The sequence below is a fragment of the Oxyura jamaicensis genome, chromosome 9 (assembly GCF_011077185.1).
Source record: "Oxyura jamaicensis isolate SHBP4307 breed ruddy duck chromosome 9, BPBGC_Ojam_1.0, whole genome shotgun sequence".
NCBI lineage: Eukaryota > Metazoa > Chordata > Aves > Anseriformes > Anatidae > Oxyura > Oxyura jamaicensis.
Genome location: NC_048901.1, coordinates 22,625,105 through 22,646,298, shown reverse-complemented (window position 1 = coordinate 22,646,298; position 21,194 = coordinate 22,625,105). Strand labels below are relative to the sequence as shown.

Below are 21,194 nucleotides of genomic sequence, written 5' to 3'. Positions count from 1 at the left end.
CTTCGTGGAGCTCACTGAAAGCTGAGGAAGGAAGCTGAGAAAGTCCCATTGTGGCGAGCAGCAGCTGAGCACCTGCTGGAGCAGGACGGAGCCGGTGCCCAAACATAGCCTGGCCCTACGTGGGGATGGACAAGATCCTGAACTCCAGGCATTTTTGTCCAAGTGTTACAGAGAAAAACAAACAAAAAAACTGATGCTTTCACTACTGGGCATGCTTTTCATGGCAGATTTAAAATCTCGTAGCTTAGATAGGCTTGCTTAGCTTTTATTTGTAATTGTTCATGCTTCTTTACTAATTACTCCATGCCCACCAATGTGTGTTTTACAAACCAAATGGAAACCAGAAGTCATGGCAGAGGGCAGCTGGAAGCCAGGCCGGATGATTCGATGATTCAGCACTGTTGTTTTCATAAAGGAGATCTGACAGGCAAATCGATTGATCACGTGCATTTCTTGAGACGTGTAATCTGCTGACATTAATTGAATATTTCATGGCCCTGATACAAAAGCATATTTCCCCTCACTGAAGAGATTTTAAAGAGGAGGAGAATATTCTCATTAAAATTTTTGTCAAGAGGACAGATTACTTTCTCTTTTTTTTTCAATCTCTTTAAACCTCTGTCAAAAAGAAGCAGTTTGGAATTTGAAGGCATTATGTTTCCTGTAATTCACAATGTTTAGGCTGTAAGAATCTGACCTTTCCACTACTCTGTGACTTGTGTGACTTGACTGGCTGATTACTACTCCTTCAGGATACCGCCCATTTTTCTATGTTGCAAAGAGAGGTAATTAAGGAAGATTTACATGTCTGTGCATCAATTCTTTCAGTGGTGTGGGTCAGATGTGTCCTTTTGTTGCACTGAAGTTAAGAAGTATTAATCACTTTGGGTGAACTTAAAAAACATCCGTTCCTTTTCTTTGGCATTTATTTTGCTCAGGTACTCTAAATGAGAATAAAATATGCAAGACTACTTTCAGGCATGAAAATTAATGATCAAGACAGAAACTCGCTATAGGCTTTGTGTGAAGCCTAGGCATTGGCTGCAATTTCAAAATAGTTGTTTTCAACAACTTAATGGCCTTTCTTCTCCAACAACAGCTTCCTTCTCTTTGCTGAATAACTCACAGAGAAATTTAATGCATTTTATAAACACCTTCTTACTGAGTTTTCAGTTTATTAAAGTCGCTTTTCATGATTCTCTTTTGCAGGTGTTTATATAGCCATTGTACAAAGTACAAAGTATGTAGCAGTTAACGAAGTATCTCCAGTGACATATTGTCCTAACCTCTGAATATTGCTAAGGTGAAATCCTCTCCCTGGCTGACATTTATATTAAACTATTTGCAGTATGTATTCCTGAATAAAAGTACTGAATAAAATCAATTCCAGTTTAGCTATATGGCATCTGTTTTGGAAACCACAATATCCTAATAAAAACATATAGAAAAAAACAGAAAGGAGATTATAGATTACATGCACCTGTATTTGAGCTTGCCAGGTTGTCAGATCTAAGTGCTGTAAGTTAATGTAAAATATTACCAACATTGTGTGGACGGAATTTTTATTACCATGGAGAAAAAAAATATTGTGAGGCTTAGTTCATCTTGCAGTGGTCTGGTATGTCCTCTCTTTGGTGCTTTTTGTTTGGCAGAGAAACTCTTGCTTTAAAGGGGTTCTCCTCTATGTGTGAGCAACCTGCTTTCCTATTTCACTGGCCAAAGGTATCTTAATGACATCTCTGTTTCCTTATTATTCCTGTTAACATTTTGGTGCTAACACATCTGTATGAAAAAAAAAAAAAAAAAAAAAAAAAAAAAACTGGTTTACTGTCCGGTCTCACATCTGGTTTATTCAGTCTTGCTATTTCTGCAGGTGGCTTTTCAGGGTCTCACTTTGGGTGACAATACGAGCAGAGTGTGAGAAAGCCAGAAGGGGTTGCATCCCGAGTTGGCTCCTCCACCGTGGGATCAGGGGGAGCAATCGATGAGGTTCATCTAGTGCTCCATCCAGGCCCTCATCCTGCTACATCAGTGAGGGTAACCAAAGAGGTGCCAAGCCCTGGGATCCATCCTGGGGTCAGCATGTGCTGGGATGTCCTGCTGAGCACCTCCTGCCCTGCTCTGATGGACTCCACGTGCCCAGCCAACACCGCCACTTGCTGTGCTGCTAGCACTTACTGCTGTGCCTGAATTTTCAGTGGAGGTGGCTCATCTGGGCTTCAGCCCATACCAGCCTGCTGTATCTTGTCTTCTGCCAGGATCACGTCATGGAGCTATTTCTGCTTTCTTTTTACCGGTTTTAAGGACTATATTTGGTAGAGAGGTAAGCAAAACCTTTTTTGTAGTCTGACTTAATACTGTAGTTCTGCCTGCAGCTTCTTGAAAACCACATTCATTCACATGTAAAAAACACCTCAGTCATTGATCTCAGTTGTTCTTACTCTGTCTTTTCATAGGGTTGTCCAAGGGCTTCCCTGCAGTGCTGTTTTCCAGGGTTGTGACTGCAGGTGGACAGGCTGCTGCTGCACTCTGTCACACCCAGCTGATTCATTGGTCTCCTGCGTATTGGTACCAGTGCTGGCACTGGCCGACCCGTGGTCAGGGATATTTTATTGGCTATAAAACTTTGGGAAGACTACTTCACATGCAGAAGTAGGAAAATCTTCAGTATTCCTTCTGTAGGATCCTGTGGGCTCATAAAAGTCTACTAATTCTGAGGCTGTGTTTCAGGGCGCCTTGGGAAGCTGCAATTGTGATGTGATATTTCTTTTCCCTTGACAATCATTGTCACAAAAATAGCTGTTTGCTCTCTGCAGAGACTCTGGGGGTGCATTTTCTTGTGGCTGTCTGGTGACTTTATTGCAGACAAAAAGTTTAATGGAGCTCAAGTTGGGCGCTCATTTGAACGGAAAAATTAATTGAATAATCTTTAAAGTTTATGGACCAAATTCCTAAGTGTGTCCATGTTCAGAGGGAATCTAAACAGAAGTAACTCATAACTCATGCCTTCTCCTAGTCCCCTCCATTAATACAAGATGTCAGCTTTGATTTTTGTATATATTGATGGGCTTGCCTTCACTAACACAGAGCCATATTTAGTCACCCATTTTGCCCTCTTATACAATGTAACAGTGCTTGGATATAAGAGGAATGAGCATAGCTGGTAAGGAATTTAACACAAGTGTTAAATATTTTGAAAGTATAAATTGGTGATTTGTAATGTTTTACCTTATACTCAGCTCTGCTCTGTGACATGCACTCCTTGGCACTTTAACACCCCACATCCCCTGTGGTTTAAAGTTAGAGGCAAAGGCAAAGTGTTGTAAGTTAGTCTTAAATCTCGAGGTTTCTAATTTCAACCACTCTATCTTCTGAATGTATTTCACCCTATAACTTCTCTTCAAAGCTCAGTGAGAAAGCTCTGAGACAGATAACAAGAACAATCAATCAGTCTGTTGGGTTGGGAAACAAAATAGTGTTTGGGAAGTGAAATCACAGCACATACTATCTAGCAGGTTAGAAAGTATTCAACAAACTCACAGACTTTTGATATTGAAATTAAACTTTTCGGAGGGACCAGGTTCTTTGGAGACTTATGGTTATGATAGTTTCATTCCCTTCTGCCCTAAAAGCATAGTGAAGCAGGGTGAAGCAAGAAAACATACCTGGAAAAGGTGGATTGGCAAACAAAGTCTCAAAGAAGTCTGAAGCAGGAAAGCAGTTAAACGTTTTTGTAAGCTGAGGTACAATATGTACAGTTAAATACTTGCCTTGGCATAGCAGCAGCTTTCTGAAATGTAGGATAAGATTTAATGTTTTCATTTGTTTACTTACATGTTTAAAGCAATTTATTTTTAAAGTGGCTGTAGCACACATCTTTTCTCTGCTAGCTGATATAATTTTCTTAAATTGCTAGCTGTTTTTGGAAGGCTTTGTCTTCACATTTTTCTTTAAAGTTTATATTTCAAGCCTGTGTAGAAAATTACCCATGAACTGAAGATATTTTCTCTGGTACTTGCAACTTTGCTGTGCCTCAACTCCTGCAAGCAACAGCAAGGACTTTTTCCCTTTTAAATGAATGAGAGAAGTCATCATAAAAGATTTATTTCTGCTGCCCCATTTTTCTTATTTATTCCTAACATTCTGCCCATTTGCCATGAGCTTCTTCACATTTCAGAAACAGCTAGTCTTCTGTGAGAACAAATTGTGCTATTTACTTCTGTCCTCAGAGGAAACTAATGGTGTAGTGGGTGAAATGTCCAGGACAATAAGGAGAACTGGTGCTGTGTATTCCCAGCTGAAGAAATACATCTTAAGTAAATTGCTCTCAGCTGAAATCATGGGATGTCATGGAAGTAGGAACTGATTTGTATTCTGCTCTCTGTGTTTCTGAAGCATCAGAGCCTGTCCATGGGGAGGAAAAGGAGGGCCTGGGCATCACTATGCAAAACATTGGCTTTTTGTGGGGAGAATAAATGGCAAATGGAAAATGAGTTTTTATTGTATTTTTTCAAATGCAGTATTTACCCTTCATCTTTTAGAGGATTTATCTCTGTTTTGTACCAAGAGGGAAACAGCAAATTTAAAAGGAAAATATATATATATATATATAATAGAGTTGTTTGAAATTGCAAGTATATCTGTGCTGTCAACAGCTTAGCTCCCTGGTTTGGTCCAAGCCTCAGTCCTCCACACTTATCTGTTAATATTCGTGGGTTTGCTCAGTAAAGCTTGGCTTGTTTCAAAGTAAACCAAAATCCATTTTTTTTTCCCTTCTTTTTCTTTATTGACTGCCTCTGCGTAGTCCAGGACTGTTCCAGGATTCCTTAATGACATGCCGTACTGCTTGAGTCCTGCTCTGTGCTGCTCTGCTGGGCTGCAGTGCAGTTCCCTCCTTTCAGATGTACGGCAGACTGAAAGATCCACAGAACCCATTTCTTAGAAACACAGGGGGGATACCTAGAAAATGTCTAGCCTAGAAATGGCCCAGGCCAGGGACTGTGAAAATGGAGGCTTCAGATAACTTCAGAAGAGGCCACCTCCAAGCCACTCTGCCCAACACTGGTCACTGCAAAGATACAGCTCCAAAAATGTGCTCTCCAGGAACCAAAATAAAGTGAGGCTACAGATGGATCTGTGGTAATTCCAGTTCTGCCCCTGATCAGGCCTGTTCTGAAGCCTGCTGAAGTCAAAGGATAGCTCCTTTAAATGTTCCTTCAATCTCAAGTACACAGAGACGACACTGCTCCTTGGAGCCTTCTTGGTTCATTCTGCAACTTCAAAAAAGGTATTTTTAGATTTGAAGATAGAAACATAAAACAATAATTTCAAAGGTGCGTAGGTGCGGTGAGGCACTTCCTGCGATGTTTCAGTAGTGCTAAAAAAGCATTTTAAAAAATCTCATTAGGCACCTCCATGCCTTTGAAATTCAGGCTTTTAGTGTTGCTATGTGTATTTAACATGATTAGAAACGTCTCCCAAATGATCTTTTCCTACATTTACTTTGCACATTGCATAATTTCATTTGACATTTTGTTGACAGTCACTGGTATATTCTTACGCCGAGTCTGGCAGCAGGTGAATCCTGATTAGAAATTTGCCATTTCCTTTGCAAATATGTACATCTGTATGCTAACATAATATGACTCTTGGATACATAAAGAGTCCAGTAATCAGCAAAGCATTTTCCTTCATGATTATTATAAGATTTTTTTAATTATTTTTTTAATTGTAGGAATAAGTTGTTGAGGGGCTGTGGCTGTAAAAGCATTTTGTTTGTACCATTTTGGTTTCTTTCCTTTTCCTTCAACTTCCTTTGCAAGATGAATAACTTGTGTGGGAAGAATAATACTGTACTTTCCACAGAGTAGATACCCCGTAAGCCTAATGTGGATTGCCAGGATTTGAGGACAGGCCAAGCGAAATTCATTTCCTAAATCCAAATAGACTTCTAGATGACTTATGGTATCAGTATGTATCTTTGAGAGAAGTTTAAAAGTTGAAGGGCCTGAGTTTTGCAGAAGAAAAGAAAACCTGAATCAACAGCTTTTCTGGGTGGGTATTGAAGAGGGAAAAATTTCTCTGAGTTCTGCACAAGAAGTGAGATTTACTGCCAGAGCAAAGGTCTCATTAAATGGATGCTGTGCAGTATATGTTCTAGATTTGCACTACAAGCTTGCCTATAATTTGAGGACACTTATAGAAAATACAAGCAAATTCAAATATATTTTTGAAATGTCCATAATGGCATAAATATCAGGAATGATGCTATACTTTTCCCTAAAAATTTTAAAAAGAAAAGGATCCTGAAAAGCAGCAAAACCAGAGTCTTTTAATTCAAGTTGTGAGCAGTGTAATTATTTCAGTTCTCACAACCTTTAGGAGAGAAACAAAGTGTGATAGTACACACATGTATTCACACATACGTACACATATATATATGATCTAACCTATTCAATTTTTTGGTGGCTTTATAATGAGTTTACCTATATCACATGGCATATAACAGCAAACCCCTCCCCGGTCTGGTACTGCTGGGGAGGCTGGTGGAACACCTCCTCTGGTGTAGCCCTGGTTCTCTCTGTGGGCAGAAAAATAAAAAATAAATACAAAAATAAATCCTACTGCAATAGCATTGGGATACTGAATTCATGTGCTCACCAAGTTTGCTCTAATTTGTACGCTTCGTTGTTAAGGCAAATGTGTTCCAGGAATGCCCTTAGGTGGGTGCCTTTCAGGTAGGTGCAGTGCTCTCACTTGCTAGCTGTTCTGCATGGGGAAGGATGGGGGTACCTGATGAGGCAGAGCAGTCGTCTCCATTACTCAGATGTTGCAGAGCCCCAACCACCTTGACACACTCAGGCTTTGCTGTTCAGGAAGACAGCTGGGTCTGGTGGATTCTACTCCTTGTAAGAGATCAACTAATACACTGCCCTGCTCTCTGCAAAACTCATCTGCTGTGCTTAATGCTTTCTGGCCATCATCCTCCAACTTGGGTTTGTGCATGGAGCTCTGGCTCCCTGACTCAACAGCCAAAGGCTGGCGCTGACCTTGTCCCATCAGCTTGGCCAGTAGAAGGAGCGAAGCCACCAGGTCTGCCTTGCTGTTCTTGCCTCAGATCAGTAAAAACAGCCATAAGGGAAAGCAGATATTTAAACTAAAGGAAATAGCTGAAGGCAGTATCGAGATAGTTCAGTGAATCTCAGGGAAGCATTGACTTGATGCACTGCCTTGTGAATCACACCGCACAGTCTGTGGCATGCATCTGAGGGCTGGGAGAAGCACAAGTCTGATGGTGATTCTCATTCAGAAAGGAACAATTCCTTTATATTAAATCAAAACAGAAAAGCATGGGTCAACTGGGAAATTGCATCTTAGCAGCAGATTTTAAACTCCCCACCAACCCTGGCCACTGAGTCAAAAACAGACTACACTGTTACAAAAAGTGAGCTGGTGAGGGCAGTACTGCAAACCTTTAGGTTTGTGCTCGATGCAGAGCACATCAGCAGCCCTGCTGGTCTGCAGAGGCTTGATGGGGATTGGATACAACTGACATATTTTGCAGCTTCAGTCTCATTTTTTTTTATTTTTTTATTTTTATTTTTTTTTTTTTTTTGGAGACAGATCTGGGAGGGTAGTGCTGGGATTTCAACAAGCTCCAGCTCTGCCTGCCCCATCCACCCTGGTGCTGTAATGGGGCAGCAGGAGGCTGGTTGCTTTCTGGATTCTTTTACCCTCTTTGGTTCAAACAAAAAATTACTTGTCAGCAATCAGTTTTCTATTAGTGAACTGTGTGAAATAGCTGTAAGAAGAAGAGGAACACTTCACTGAGCTGTCAGTCTACTTGGCACTGAAAGTTTCATCTTTTGCTGAACCAGAAGCTGCTTTTGCAACTTCTGGAATGAGAAAACAATTCCTATTTTTCACAGATTTCTTTTTTCTTTTTTTCTTTTTTCTTTTTTCTTTTTTTTTTTTCTGTTGAAATTATAAATTATTTGGAACAAAGACTGTCATTTGTTATGTGTTTGAACAGTTGCTCCTGTAATGGAGTCTTTGAACATTTAGGGGGGCTATTTAGAACATAAATCATAACTATGCGTTAGGCAGAAGGAAGAAAAGGGTTTATTTCGTTTTGCATATCCACAGATCTATAAAATTAAACAAATTGCCAAAGAAAACCAGCATAAGCCTTCTTTTGATATTACAGTGCAGTAAACATGCCATTTGTTACCCAGCGCTCTTCCTGTCCGCAGATGAGTCCCAGGGCAGTTAAGAAAAATGGTCTTTGTGAGACCCTCCGAGAAATATGTACCAGTGACTTGAGAAATTGAATCAGAATAATATCAGAATGCGAAGATTCTGCTATGGAAATCCAATTATGATCTGTTACAGGATTTATTGTGTTGCCTTGAGAAGTTAGTAGCACTATGGAAACAAGTCCTTCCCAGAATGCTCCGTTAGCTTGGTTTGCTGTCCTCAGTGTAAATACAATAGAGAACCTCAGGTTTTTTTGTTTGTTTGTTTGTTTGTTTTTAATTATTATTATTATTATTTATTTTCTTTTCTTTTTTCTCTACCTTTGGGAAGCAGGAATTTTGACTCTTGGCCTATGGGAAGAAGAGATCATTACAAAAGATCGCTCTTGGTTCTTAATCAAGCACGGTGAACACACAACATCCTTTGGGCGTGGTTTTGTTTTCAGACTTTTTTCAAAGAATGAGTATGCTAGTGGGCTAACTTTTTGAGTTTTTTAAAGATGGTTTGGGATTATATCTGTCATTATGCAGAAATCATGACAATGAATGCTAGATCTGTCTAACAAAATGTTTGCTATAATTTTGAAGCACATAGCTTTTGAAGACCGAGGTTTTAGCTAAGCAGCTTCCCTCTTGATGGCTAAAGTGTAGGCAAGGTGCCTTCTTGTTCCAGACCTTGCCCTGCTGTTTGTGAATTCTTCAAATTCCACACAATGAAATCATAACCAGGATGGAAAAAAATAATAGTTGTACCTTGTACGTTCTTATAACATCACTTATGAAATCATCTTAATGCAGATGACTGATTGATCTTGACTGATTGATGTCTTGATTCTCTTGTGTGAAAAATAATAGATACTAAAATCTGGTGTGTTCCCTGAGTGTTCTCAGTTTGTGGTGTTTTCCTTAGAAGAATGATAGAGTTTGTACCTTCAAGGTGAATGTTTAGAAATGATGTGATGTAGAGTTTCTTTTGTGCTAACTGGGGAAAACTGTTGTTTCCCCTGTGATCAAGCTGATGGCCTTGTGTAAGTCAGGCAGTAGATTCCTTTCCAACAAACAGGTAGGCTCATTCCTTAGCAAATATGTCAAAGAATCTTAAAAAGAAAATATATATATATATATGTATATACACTCACACATGTATATACATATATAAAGGAAAGGAGATTCCTTAAAAATAAGGAAAATGAAACATAGTGTCTTGTTACATTTGAATTGTGAAGTTATGAAGTGATAAGCTCAACTGCTCTTTGTTTTGGTAGGTGAGTCGAAAACACCCCAGACAGCTAGTGGTTTGTTTTATGTTAATCTAAACTATTTTCATTAGCTTTTCTAGAAAAACAGATATCTTAAAAATGTCTTTATGTTTTACTGTTTAAAAAGAAGTACTTTGAAATGAAACAGTGTGAAAGTAAAAAATAGAAACCATTTTGCTTTGAAATGTTGAAACAAAATAAAACACTTTGATGTCTGCTAAAACTTTTTTCTTTAGAAGAGGCAATCTTGTGAATTAGTTATAAATAGTTCTGTTGACCTGAATTTGCATTTTTCAACAAATAGTTTCTTAGACCAACACTTGGTCCTTTGTTAGCTGTGATTAAGAGTATTGTCCAGCACAGATGGAATGGCACATAAGTTTAGAAGACCTCTCATATTACTGTTAAAGGATTTAATGGTTTAATATTTGCTGGTCTAAATATAGGTGAACCAGTTTATATTTACAGTGACTGTCAGTGAATCAGTTTGCTACCTTTTCTTTCTTTTCACTTTTCATTAGCAGTTAATATGAAGACTTATCAATAGGTAAGTAGAATTCTGAAAACGTCTGAATCTCCAAAAATATTCTGTATTTCCAGCATTGCTGTGGAAAGTAATTCCATTTTACCATTCACCTTCCGCTTCCTAATGAATACAAGCAAACTGCTGGATTTCTAATAAAACAAACAAACAAAACAAACAAACAACAAAACATTCATCTAGATGGTCTATTTGGGCAATAGTTAGCACAGAATTTATTGCTTTTTATATTAAAAACCAATTTATGCCAATATTGTTATAAGTGAACTTTCACATTGTTCTACAGAAGAAATAGCTGCATTTAGTGCTCAGATATATATTGCAAACTACGTTGACAGGCCATCTGTAGTTTTTGAAAACCCTGTACATATACATCTAATTAAGGATATACATGCCAGGATGAAAGAGTCATTTGTATTTATGTATATGAAAGCAAAACTTTTTTTTTTTTTTTTTCAAAGCAAGATACTCACTTGTTTCCTTTTTTTTTTTTTTTTTTTTTTTTATTTATTTATATTCTTCTATTTTTAATACCTTTTTTCTCTTGGTTTTCTATAATGTATTCATTTGAAAACATATTCTGGCTGAGACTAATTTAGTGGGAAAGGCAGACATTTTTATTTTTAGATATTTGATCTAAGTAAATATTGAAAAATATACAGTAAAGAAAAGTTTTCTCTTACAGCATCTCTATTCTCATGCTATGTCACAAGTTTTTTTTGTTTCCTTGCTTGTTGCGAAGTCAACACACCTTGACATTTTGACAACGTTTTTTATTGTTATTGTTAAGGGGGACACCAAATCACCAAATGACAAAAATATACACTTAGATGTATCTTCTTCTCACTCCCTCTTAGCCTCACAAAGCATATTGTTAATTTGTCACTGATTGGATAAGACAAGTTTGATCTGCTGTATTTTTTTTTTTTCTATTTATGCAAAATATTTTTTTAAAAAATATTCATTAAAATAGCCACAACTATGAAAACCTTGATTTGAACTGACAAAAGGCAAGGGATCCCTACTAAAGCTGCTACAGATTTTTGCATTTAGTACCACATCTGTTTCTGCAGCCAATTTGTTTTTCTGGCCCCATAATACCTGTCCTAAGTTGGATAAACATAAGGTAGAAAGAAAGTTTTGCACAAGTATAACACAATTTTAGTTCGGTTGAAGCCGCATCTTTCAATAGTATTGCAGAGTCCATTAAAAAAAAAAAAAAAAAAAAATCAAACTACATTATACAAGTAATTGAGTTGTTTAAAAATTTTCCTATTCACAACTTCTTAGTACTTTCAGGGTCCTCAGCAAAACACATTTTGCACTTACTGTGCATGTAGAAAAAGAGGGGTAGAAGGTCATAAATATCATCTATGATTTGCTCTGAGTATAAGGATGGAACAAAATATTTTCTGCTTTATCCAATAACGGGTTTGGCTATTTTGGCAATTATAGCTACTGTCATTCCACTACCCTCTTCTTCACAATTTGTGATAGAAAAGAAAAATATATATATATATATATATATCAGTCCATATTGGGCAATGTCAGTGTAAACAACAGTGTCACACATTCTAGTACAAAGGTAAAGGGAAGTAAGCAGAATAAATGGGAGCCCTTACCGTTATTCCTTTATCTTCTGATTTTTATTTTTTATATATGTTTGTTCAGGCCATTAAAGAAAGGGATCGAGGCTCTGTGATAGCTGGGTGATTAGTTCCAGAGTCCAAAATTTTCATCATATGCATCTAAGCACACATATTCACAGTACCTCTAGCTTTTATTTGTGCAGGTACCAGACACATGAATTAAATACTCTTTTCATACATATAAATGACCTGTCTAATCCAAGCATTCAGCATCTCAAACACTTACTGCCAAAACTGCTGTCACATTGTTTTAAATTCCTTGAGATACCCTTTTTTTACCTAACCGCAAGAATGTGATAAAATGTTTATCAAATCTTATCCTTTTCCCTGAGAAACTGGAAGTATAATTACATTTAATAATTATCTGCCTTTGTCTCTAACAGCATTGTTCACCCTCTGGACCTGTTGTTCTGCTGCTATTCTACCTAGCACGGTGAAATTCTCTTCAGCTTACTTAAATAATATTAATCCCATCAAAAGTGACTCAGATAATGTCATCAGCTAAGACACGGCGTTCTCAAAATATCTTGCTTATGCCATGGTATAATGTCGTTGCAGGTGTAATTAAATTATGTCAAGAGGATTGTCTTGCCATGACTAGAAGCATGGCAGTCAGGTACGAGATTGTTTAATTCAGCCCTGGCTTCTTGCTAAAATGAGCGCTCAACCTCGCCTCCGGCTGTGTGAGCGACCATTTCCCCTCCCTGTGCTCCTTACCCCAGTCATTTCTCTGCCTCAAAGGAGAGTTGTGTTTGCCTCTAAGGGTCCCAAATTTGTTGTTAATGAATGGGAGTAGTCCAGCTAACTGCAGTGGGAGAATATCACCCGCTGGAACTGACACTGGGAGTAAAAGAGGCATAATTTGGTCATCAGTTAGTTTTACGAGCGTACTAAATAATACTGCAGTAACCCATTATTTATATAGTACTGAGTGCATTAAGTGCTAGATTTAGTACTTCATTATCTATTTAAGATGCAAAGCGAACCATTATATTTGTTGTATTCCGTTCTTCAAACTTTAATTATTACTTCTGTATTTGGCAAGAGCTTTAAGTGTGCTGCACCACATCTTTGTTAGCAATAATTCTTTATATTTTGCAGCCATCTACTTTTTTTTTTTTGAACTGGTGGGGTACTAGCAACAATAATCATGGTAAAGATTCATGAATTTGAACTAAAATGTTATACAAAAAAAATGTCTCAATTTTAACACAGTATTTGTCATTTTTACTGGAGTCAGCTTTTGGGTAGAAGCCTTTCAAAAAAGGACCTGCACATTAATGAGGAATTGGGTCTGTTTAAACTTCAGACACACTGCAAATGTAAAGTCTCTTGTGCTGATTGTATTTAGATGGGTCCAATTAAAAAAGAAAAGAGGCCCTGAGATCTATGTGTCTTCTGGATCCCCAGAATTTGAGATGAACCTGGAGGTTGAGTTCTTCCCCATCATGCTCTAGTCTTAGTAAATTAAATGGGTATGCATCCCATGTGTTCACCTGCTGGAAATCAAACACGGTTTCTGTTATAAGAGCAAGTTTATGAATTTGCAGTGAAGGCAAAAAAAAGATCCTAATATTGGGTAGACTCTGTCCATCTCCTTTTGAAACAGAAGTTTTTTATTCACCTAAATTGTTCAAGATCTACATGAACTTCTGTGGGCGGCATTTAAAAACAAAGTACTAAAAAATGAAGGTAGCTTTCGTTATTGTTAATTGCCTCCCACAGAAGTTCAAGTGGGTTTTGAATTGTGTGTGGAAGGTACAAGAATATCTGAAGTATTCTGGTATTTAAAAAAAATAATAATAATAAAATGATTGACAAATTGCATTCGTATATCGAGAGCCCTAACATTTCTTCATCAATCATGTAGACTTTATTGTACTTTTCAGAAATGGAACTTCATTTTTGAATCTGAGCGTAATCTTGCTTCATCATATAAGACAATTCATAATTCTTTCTTTTCAGAATAGTTTATTAAAATGTTGGAAAACAGTCAAATACTTAGCATGTTATGACTGAGAATAGGGAAAAACTATTAATATTTGATGATAGTATTTCAGCAGTAGACCAAACAAAATTCTCTGCAAAGTGAAATAAAATGCTGAAATAATAGCTGAGCCTGCAAAGGAAATGCCCAGAACTCACTATGCAATTGTCTCATTTTTAACAATGTGGTAAATTGTGTGATTACCATAGCTTCTAATGTACATAGGGAACTTTAGTGCTCCACATGTCATTTTTAGTTATGAAATGCACAATCTTTAAGAAGAAGGGAAAGATGGAAAATATCCAGAGAAGGACTGGAAGGGCAGAGGGGTGGCTGCTGGGCAGCAGTGGTGGGGACACTCATACCATGAGGGGCTGCCCAAAGCAGTCATAAAAAGCATTCAAACTTCCACACAGGAGCTCTTTTTCTTACAGGCATGGCCTTTTCCTTACAGCTTTTCATAGCTCTCTTGGCAAAACCATCAAACCTACTCAGTGCATTGGTGACCTACAGAGATTACTGGCATCAAAGGAATATGTCAGCTTTCCTATAAACAAGGTGTATTTTATAGCATTTCTAATAGAGCCATAAGGGTGGATTTTAACTTGAAACTTGGCACTAAAGTTTCCACTACTGCTTTTTGTTTTCTTTTATTGCCTTCAACAGTGATAGGTTCATGTCGGATTTCTTTTTTTTCTTTATTTTCTTATTTTCTTTTTTTTTTTTTTTTTTTTTTTTTTTTTTTTTTTTTTGTGTGTGTGTGTGTGTGATAGAAAGGAATGCAAGTATGGGGAAAAAAAAAAAAAACAGATTTGGGTTCAGTAAAAGGCAACTGTTAAGAGCTCTCTCAATACAGACAGAAAAGGTCTTTGTGCTAAGGTCAAAAAAAAAAAAAAAAACAAGTAAAAGAGTAATTGGACACCACTGCCCAAGGTCAGTCGCTGTTGGGGCTGGGGAGTTCCTTCACCCGGTGTGCTGCTGTTCTGCCATGCCAAGGGCTTTTCACTTGTGGTTTATCTCCACTCCAACTGATAAATATTGCGCCTTTCTCCAGGAGCAGTTGTTTCGGTTGCCAACATATGCTCAATTTGCCAAATGGGCTGAAGATGTTGCCGCAGTAGCGAGTCAGGCAGCGAGCAGGAGCACAGAGGATCCTCATGAAGCTTTCTGTTTTTTTCCATGAAAGCTCTATAGCTTGGATAAAAATTCAAATTTACTTTTGAAGAAATTACTGTTTCTCCCTGGGTTTACTTTCACTAGAGGGTCCCCTCTTCTGTATTATTTAAGAACATCTAGTCATTTAAGAATGTCTAGTCAAGCAAGACTGCCGTTAACTTCCAAACTATTTAACTTGACTAAAGGGCAATGGGAAGTTATCTGAGATCAGTAATGCTGCAGTTTCACCAGCCCCATTTGTGGTGGTACTTGCAGGAAGAACAAGGACAATTGCAACAAAATATTGTTTGTTCTTTCTGTACGTTCTTATCTAGAAGATGCAGTCAACGGTGTAAGTAATACAATAATAATAGATGAAACTTTTTAGTGTTCTACATTGTTATTTGCATTTACTGAGACATACCTGTATTGTGGGGCAGCTGAGCAACTCTCCAGGTGGGTGAGCTTCTTCTCTGCCAGGCCTCTGGCTGCAGCAGGGAGACAGAGTAGAAGCTAATAGTAGCTGTGTCAAAATCTTCCAGCACTGTAAAGAGAGAAATACGGAGAGAAAAAAAAATAGTAATTTCACGGAAGGTCTTAATCACCTCCACTCCTTTTCCTGTATTTGCCCTATAGACCACTCTAGTAGGAGTCTGAAAACCCAGTGGTTAATGGAATTAAATGTTAAGAGTAAATCTGATCTGATACTGAAAGCCTTAAAGTCTTCTTATTGACTTCATTGGAGAGGGTCATAAAGTTGTTAGGCCATGCATGAATTTAAATTCTCACATTTTCTGCTCTTTTCTGCACTTTAAAGGGTTTTATTATATACTTTCATTTTTTTTTCCCATTTATATCTCATAATAATATTTTATCTGTTTCACTAATAAGTTCTGGCATGTCACATTTATTACATTTTTTCCCATTTTCCCTCTTTCATTTTATTTTTAAAAATGGGTGGAGTGGGAGGACTTTCAGAGCCAGTAGATCTTCTGACGATAAAACTGCTAACAATAAATGCATATACAGAGGCTAGTAATGTTCAAAATGCAAAGGTTTTAGTGTTTTGTGGTAGGCTTGCATCTAACTGGAGCGGGCTATTCAAGTGAAAAGCACTCTGTTTCATCCTGCTGTTGGATGGCAGTTTGTGTGTGTGTGTCTGTGTGTGTGTGTGATTTGGGAGAATCCAGGGAGGTAGAGTGGGATTTACAGGATCTGAACCGGGGTCTGAACTGGATCAGTCCAGAGCCGGTGCCTCTGCTGCTTTGGTGAGACAGAGAAGCAGCTCCGTACAACTTGGTTGCATCTAAAATAGTTGACATCAGACGCTGGATTTCTGGATATTTTTCTCCAAACCCACTTCTTGGAGATGTTTCTGTGTTGAACGGTGCTGTCCGGAACCCAGTCATCCAAGTGGCTGAGTGACACCTTCGACATATTGTTCTCCACCTTCCCCTCCTGAAGTTATTTCCAACCCTTGACTCTAATGTATGCAGCCCAGCTAAGCTGTTAAAAAAGGAAGAAGCTGCAGAGCACTAAAAATATTTAAATTGCTGCCTTTTCAGATTCTCCCACTGCTGTCTAATGGGCCTTCAAAAGCACGTTCATTGTTTCCCTCAGCACACTGTGCTGCGAGGCCTTGCAGATAGATTTCTTCTGCTTCCCGAATCCACGTCTCTGCCCTGCCGGAGATCAAAATGAATGCTGATTTCAAACTAATAAACAGGCTGCATTTTCTGACAGACTATTCACTGGAGTAATATCGTAATGTATTTCTTTTGATGTGTTTGTTTCCCAAGTTGTCAATTAGCTGGAGAGAAAGTGCCACTCTCCCCACCATCTTTCTTTCTGTGACCAGATCCTTTTTGGTACATCATTTGTCAAAATGTCAGTGATGTAAGCTTGCTGGGGGTTTTTATGTGTCTGAAAATATTCTTAAAGGATGTTCTTTCATTATCTAGTGTACTTTTACACCAAATGCTTTTGAAGTAATGTTGTTAGGCTTTGGAAACTTCTGAAGCTGACAACAAAAAAGACTACGTGGAAGTTGAAATTCTTTTGTTTCAACCGTAACGTTACTTTTTTGCTATTGTTCAAATGTGTGACCTGAAATTCAAAAAAAAAAAAAAAAAAAAAATTAAAAAAGAAAGTTTTTTGGTCTCCCTGTTTTTCTGCAGTGCTACATAGAGGGGTGAGGCACAGCCCTGATGCTTTCGGAAGGCTCCCCTTGGCTGACCCTCCTCATCGTATTTTACTGTGTCTTTGCTCTTCTGGTAGCACAGCAATAAAAACTTTAATTGTACCTGAAAGTTAAACCAAGTAACTGCTCAGTCATCTTGCAATAAAAGCTCATTTTATTCCATGGGTCCTGTTAAAATTAAATATTTATAAGGTACCTATAAAGTAAATAAGAATAAAAAGCAGGGTACTTGCAGTAAAGGGACTGAGGGACTGAAGTTTCTTAGCAGCGTTTTCTCACTGTGTAAAGCCGTTCTCTCTGCTGCTTGGCTGCAGCATGTTTGAAAACTGCTGCAGATTTGCTACAGAACAACCATGTTTTCCTTCACAGCAGATATCTAGCACTATCTCCTGTGAGCATCTAAGCATGAGGATGATGTACTCATGCACATTTTTGATAAGTGCATAGCTGCTACTTTTTATTATATGTGATAGTGAAACAATCTGAAGGATTTTTTTATATATATTCAAGAAGGCCAAAAATTATTAAAAGAAAAACATAAAATATCAGGGTATGGGAACTGAAGTTTTTATTTTATCATCATTCTTGAAGATAATTGCAAAAATAATAAGAATGTACTACTTTAAGCCTTGCATTAGAGAGGTACAGATTTATTAAAATTCTTCATGACTTAAAATTAACTCCAAAAAACAAAGGAAGCACACGGCATGTACCCATACATCTACACAACTGAACAGAGATATCTATGGGAATGCACAGCATAGAGAGATTTTACTTTTTTTTTTTTTTTTTATGCATAAATAATCCTTAAAAAAAAAAAAAGCTTCAATCTTTAAACAAGTTAACTTCTTACAGAGACACTGTAATACAAAAATAGTATTGTTTGTATGTTAACATTATAGTGTTATTTTAATTATATTCATTATATGTATCCAGAGAGAAAAATTGCATCTTTTGTCTAGTTACTAAATATTTCCCAGCTGACATAATCAGTTTTGCAGAATATGTAGATGAATGTCTCAGTGAGTAAATATTTATCATCTTAGACACTTTTTATATAGGTATATGCTACACATGAATATGAAATCCACATTTCTAGCAGTTGGAAACATTTCCTCTCTGGGTTTTGCTTCTACATGACAAAAAAAAAAAAAAAAAAAAAAAAAAAAAAAAACACCCAGAACATTATGATTCATTACCCAATATGTAACGGAACTTTCACAATCTATGTTGGAAATATATAGCCTCAACGTTTGACATTTTCAATCTGTAGTCATTAAAAGAAAAGCTTATTTTGTTTTTCTTGCCTTTATTTAAGGAAAAATAATTTCCTTTTTGACCCATATATGTATGTGTATTCTCATAAATATGCTTTATGGTCTGCTGGAAAGTATATTCACTATCCAACATCTATTAGTAATAAATGAAAAAAAATCTCCTAGGAATTATCTAGCAGTAGGTGGATAATTCCAGCTTTTGTTCTTCCCTTGCAAGGAAATATTGAATAGAAGGAAAGTATGAATTACCTCTCCAGGATGTAATGGAAGACTCAATAAGAAGTGCATTAAAATGCATTATGAGAGGCAAAAAACCTGACCCAAAATTCTTCTCATAAGATATTAATGAATGGTTCTATTTTCTAGGTGTTGAGAGAGTATTTAAATAATCACACTGGTCATGCATGTGGTGCTGCCGGCAAAAGCCTGCACTGGCTGGTGGCAGGACTCATTTCTTGAAAGGTACAAAAGCATAAAATGTCTGAAGAAATATCAAAAACTTCAGCTTGTGAGAAGTCGGTCTGATGTGAAGTAGGAGACATCCAGTGAGGGAAGTGCTGATCTGAGGGAACCATGTTTCAGTGTACAGGTGAGAAACAGCAAACACTGAGGAACTGTCGGAAAAGCTGCCTTCTAGAAAGGACACGGGCATCTTCTTCTGGTAGGATTTTCAGTGTAATTCCTGTACATTTCTACCCAACTTTTACAATATGAGAAATCCCAAATCCCCCAAATGCTGAGAAAACAGAAATCTATTTGTATTGACCGTAGGTGGCATTACATTAAACCTAGAGAAACCAAACTTGCTGAGGTCTGGGAGTGACTCCTGGGGAGGGCTGCCAGCCTCCCCCCACCATGCTGTCTGGGCCGGGGTGGCAGCGAGGGGCAAAGATTTGCACCCCCATCACTCCAGGTGCACATCACACCAGGTACACAGCATCAGCATCACTGTGCACAGAGATAACGCCAAGAGATTTGTGTCTCCGTGTGGGATGTATGTGTGCATGTATATATGCATCGTATTTTTAAATTATTTGCAAATTAGCTTTTTAATGAAATCATCAAAGGAAAATAAAATGCACCGAGACTTAGATTGCCTCATTAGTTTGAACTACGCGAATGTTTGTTTTCTCCCATAGACGGGATATATGCTGCTATAAATTATTCTAATAAGTCCGATGCCTCTGTGCTATGGTTTATTTTTGAGGCAATTAGTTACCGCGGCCAGAGGACCCACACTGCAAGAAAGCCTCCAGAATCTTCTACATCTTTGCTGGTTTGGCCACCTCCCACGACAAAGAGCCGTGTGTGGTGCTCTGCAGCTGGTACAAGTGACAGCAAAGGACAGTGCAGTGACATCGGCTCCCACGGGCACCAGAAATTCAGGTGAGAAGCAGCGCATGACATGGGCACAGCCTGTCACCCTCCATGCAGCAGCAGGGCTGTTGGTACCTGCCCTCAGCCCTGCCAGGCTTCGGCAGCACAGGCTTGTGGTGTAAATGAAGCCATGCGGGATGCTGATCAGCGGGCAGGTCTGTTGTCTTCCTGCATATCTGCATGGCTGGGAGAAAAAGCATTTATAGGCCATTTTTCTTCTTAAAGAACAACAAAAAAATCTTCTGCTTGTTATAAGGCAACATGCAAATACTCACAGCCTGGTTCACCAAATAGCCCATGACTTGTCTTAGAATGAGCCTAGCTAAATCAAGGTTCTAATCATATCTTCAGGTGTAAAAATCACTGGATCAGGCAACATTTTTGCTATGGGTGTTTTTATAATTGTGAATTGTCTAATTGCAAATTGTCATTCTTTACACTCTCCTGCACCTTTTGGAGCCTTCAGTCGCCATAGGCAGGTTTTTCTTAACTGAAGTGTCACCGAGCATTGCCGTACTCAAGCAATGTTAGTATACTTGATTCATATTTAGGGCACACTATAAAATACTGTCCCGGGCATAAGGACCTGACATCCTGCCCCAGTGGAACATGGCATGTCACCTAGAAAGTTCTTCAGTTCTTTGTGTAAAACACAGCCAGAATAAGGATGCTCAAAAAAAGTTTTAACTGAACCATACAGAGCCAGAATCTCCTAAGTCTTGCCTTACTTCCTCAGCAGTATTATTAACCACATATTAGTTTCAATAATATCCTCCTTCATGTATGATCATCTTGGTAATGTTCTTCAGTTTCAGAAATAATTTAATCTCAATTTATTTTATTAAAATCATTTCTTTTTGCTTTACTTTGTAGGTGCTGTCAGTCAGAATATGCTGAGATGAAAAAAGCCCACAGCAAGCTGAGCATCCTCAGGAACCCTCCTGGTGGAGGAACCAGCAAAGCTTCCCTTGATGATAAGGAGCCTCGGCCTGATGCCAGGTCTCTCACCATCATTCGCTAATGTTACTGTTTATTTGTGAATTTGCCAGTCAGTAGAGGGAAAATCAAATTAACCTGTGCTCAGTAGTCCTCTGCTGGCAAGTGTATATTCTGATACGGAATTAAATTTGTTAACAACAACTCTATAAATTCTGTATAGGTAGTTTGGGATTGGTACCTACATCAGAAGTTAGGAGACTAAGTGACAAAATTACTTGCATGTTTCCATGCTCCGGCTACTCTGTTTGAGCAATTTAAGAGCTATTTCTTCTGCACAGAGCCTTTCTGCAATAGCAGTCATCCCATCACTTGTCACTAGGAGAAGCACACTTCAGATTTGTATATAAAGACTCCTGAAACCCAGAACAACCCAGCTGTCATTTTTTCCCTCTTGCATCACCAGAGATTGTTTGCATGATCAGAGGGAGGTGGAAAAGAAAGACATAAGCAGGTGTAATTCTGAAAAAAAAAAAAAAAAAAAAAAAAAAAAAAAAA

The 21,194-nt window shown here is 38.0% G+C and overlaps 1 long non-coding RNA gene across 1 annotated transcript in view; it reads left to right on the top strand.

Annotated features, from left to right (window-relative positions):
• Positions 1–16,960, top strand: part of LOC118171648 — a 45,054-nt gene extending 28,094 nt beyond the window's left edge. Inside the window, exon 3 of the long non-coding RNA XR_004753293.1 lies at positions 16,412–16,960. This is a non-coding gene — a long non-coding RNA (uncharacterized LOC118171648). The remainder of the gene's footprint in view (positions 1–16,411) is intronic.
• Positions 16,961–21,194: the final 4,234 nt, after the last annotated feature.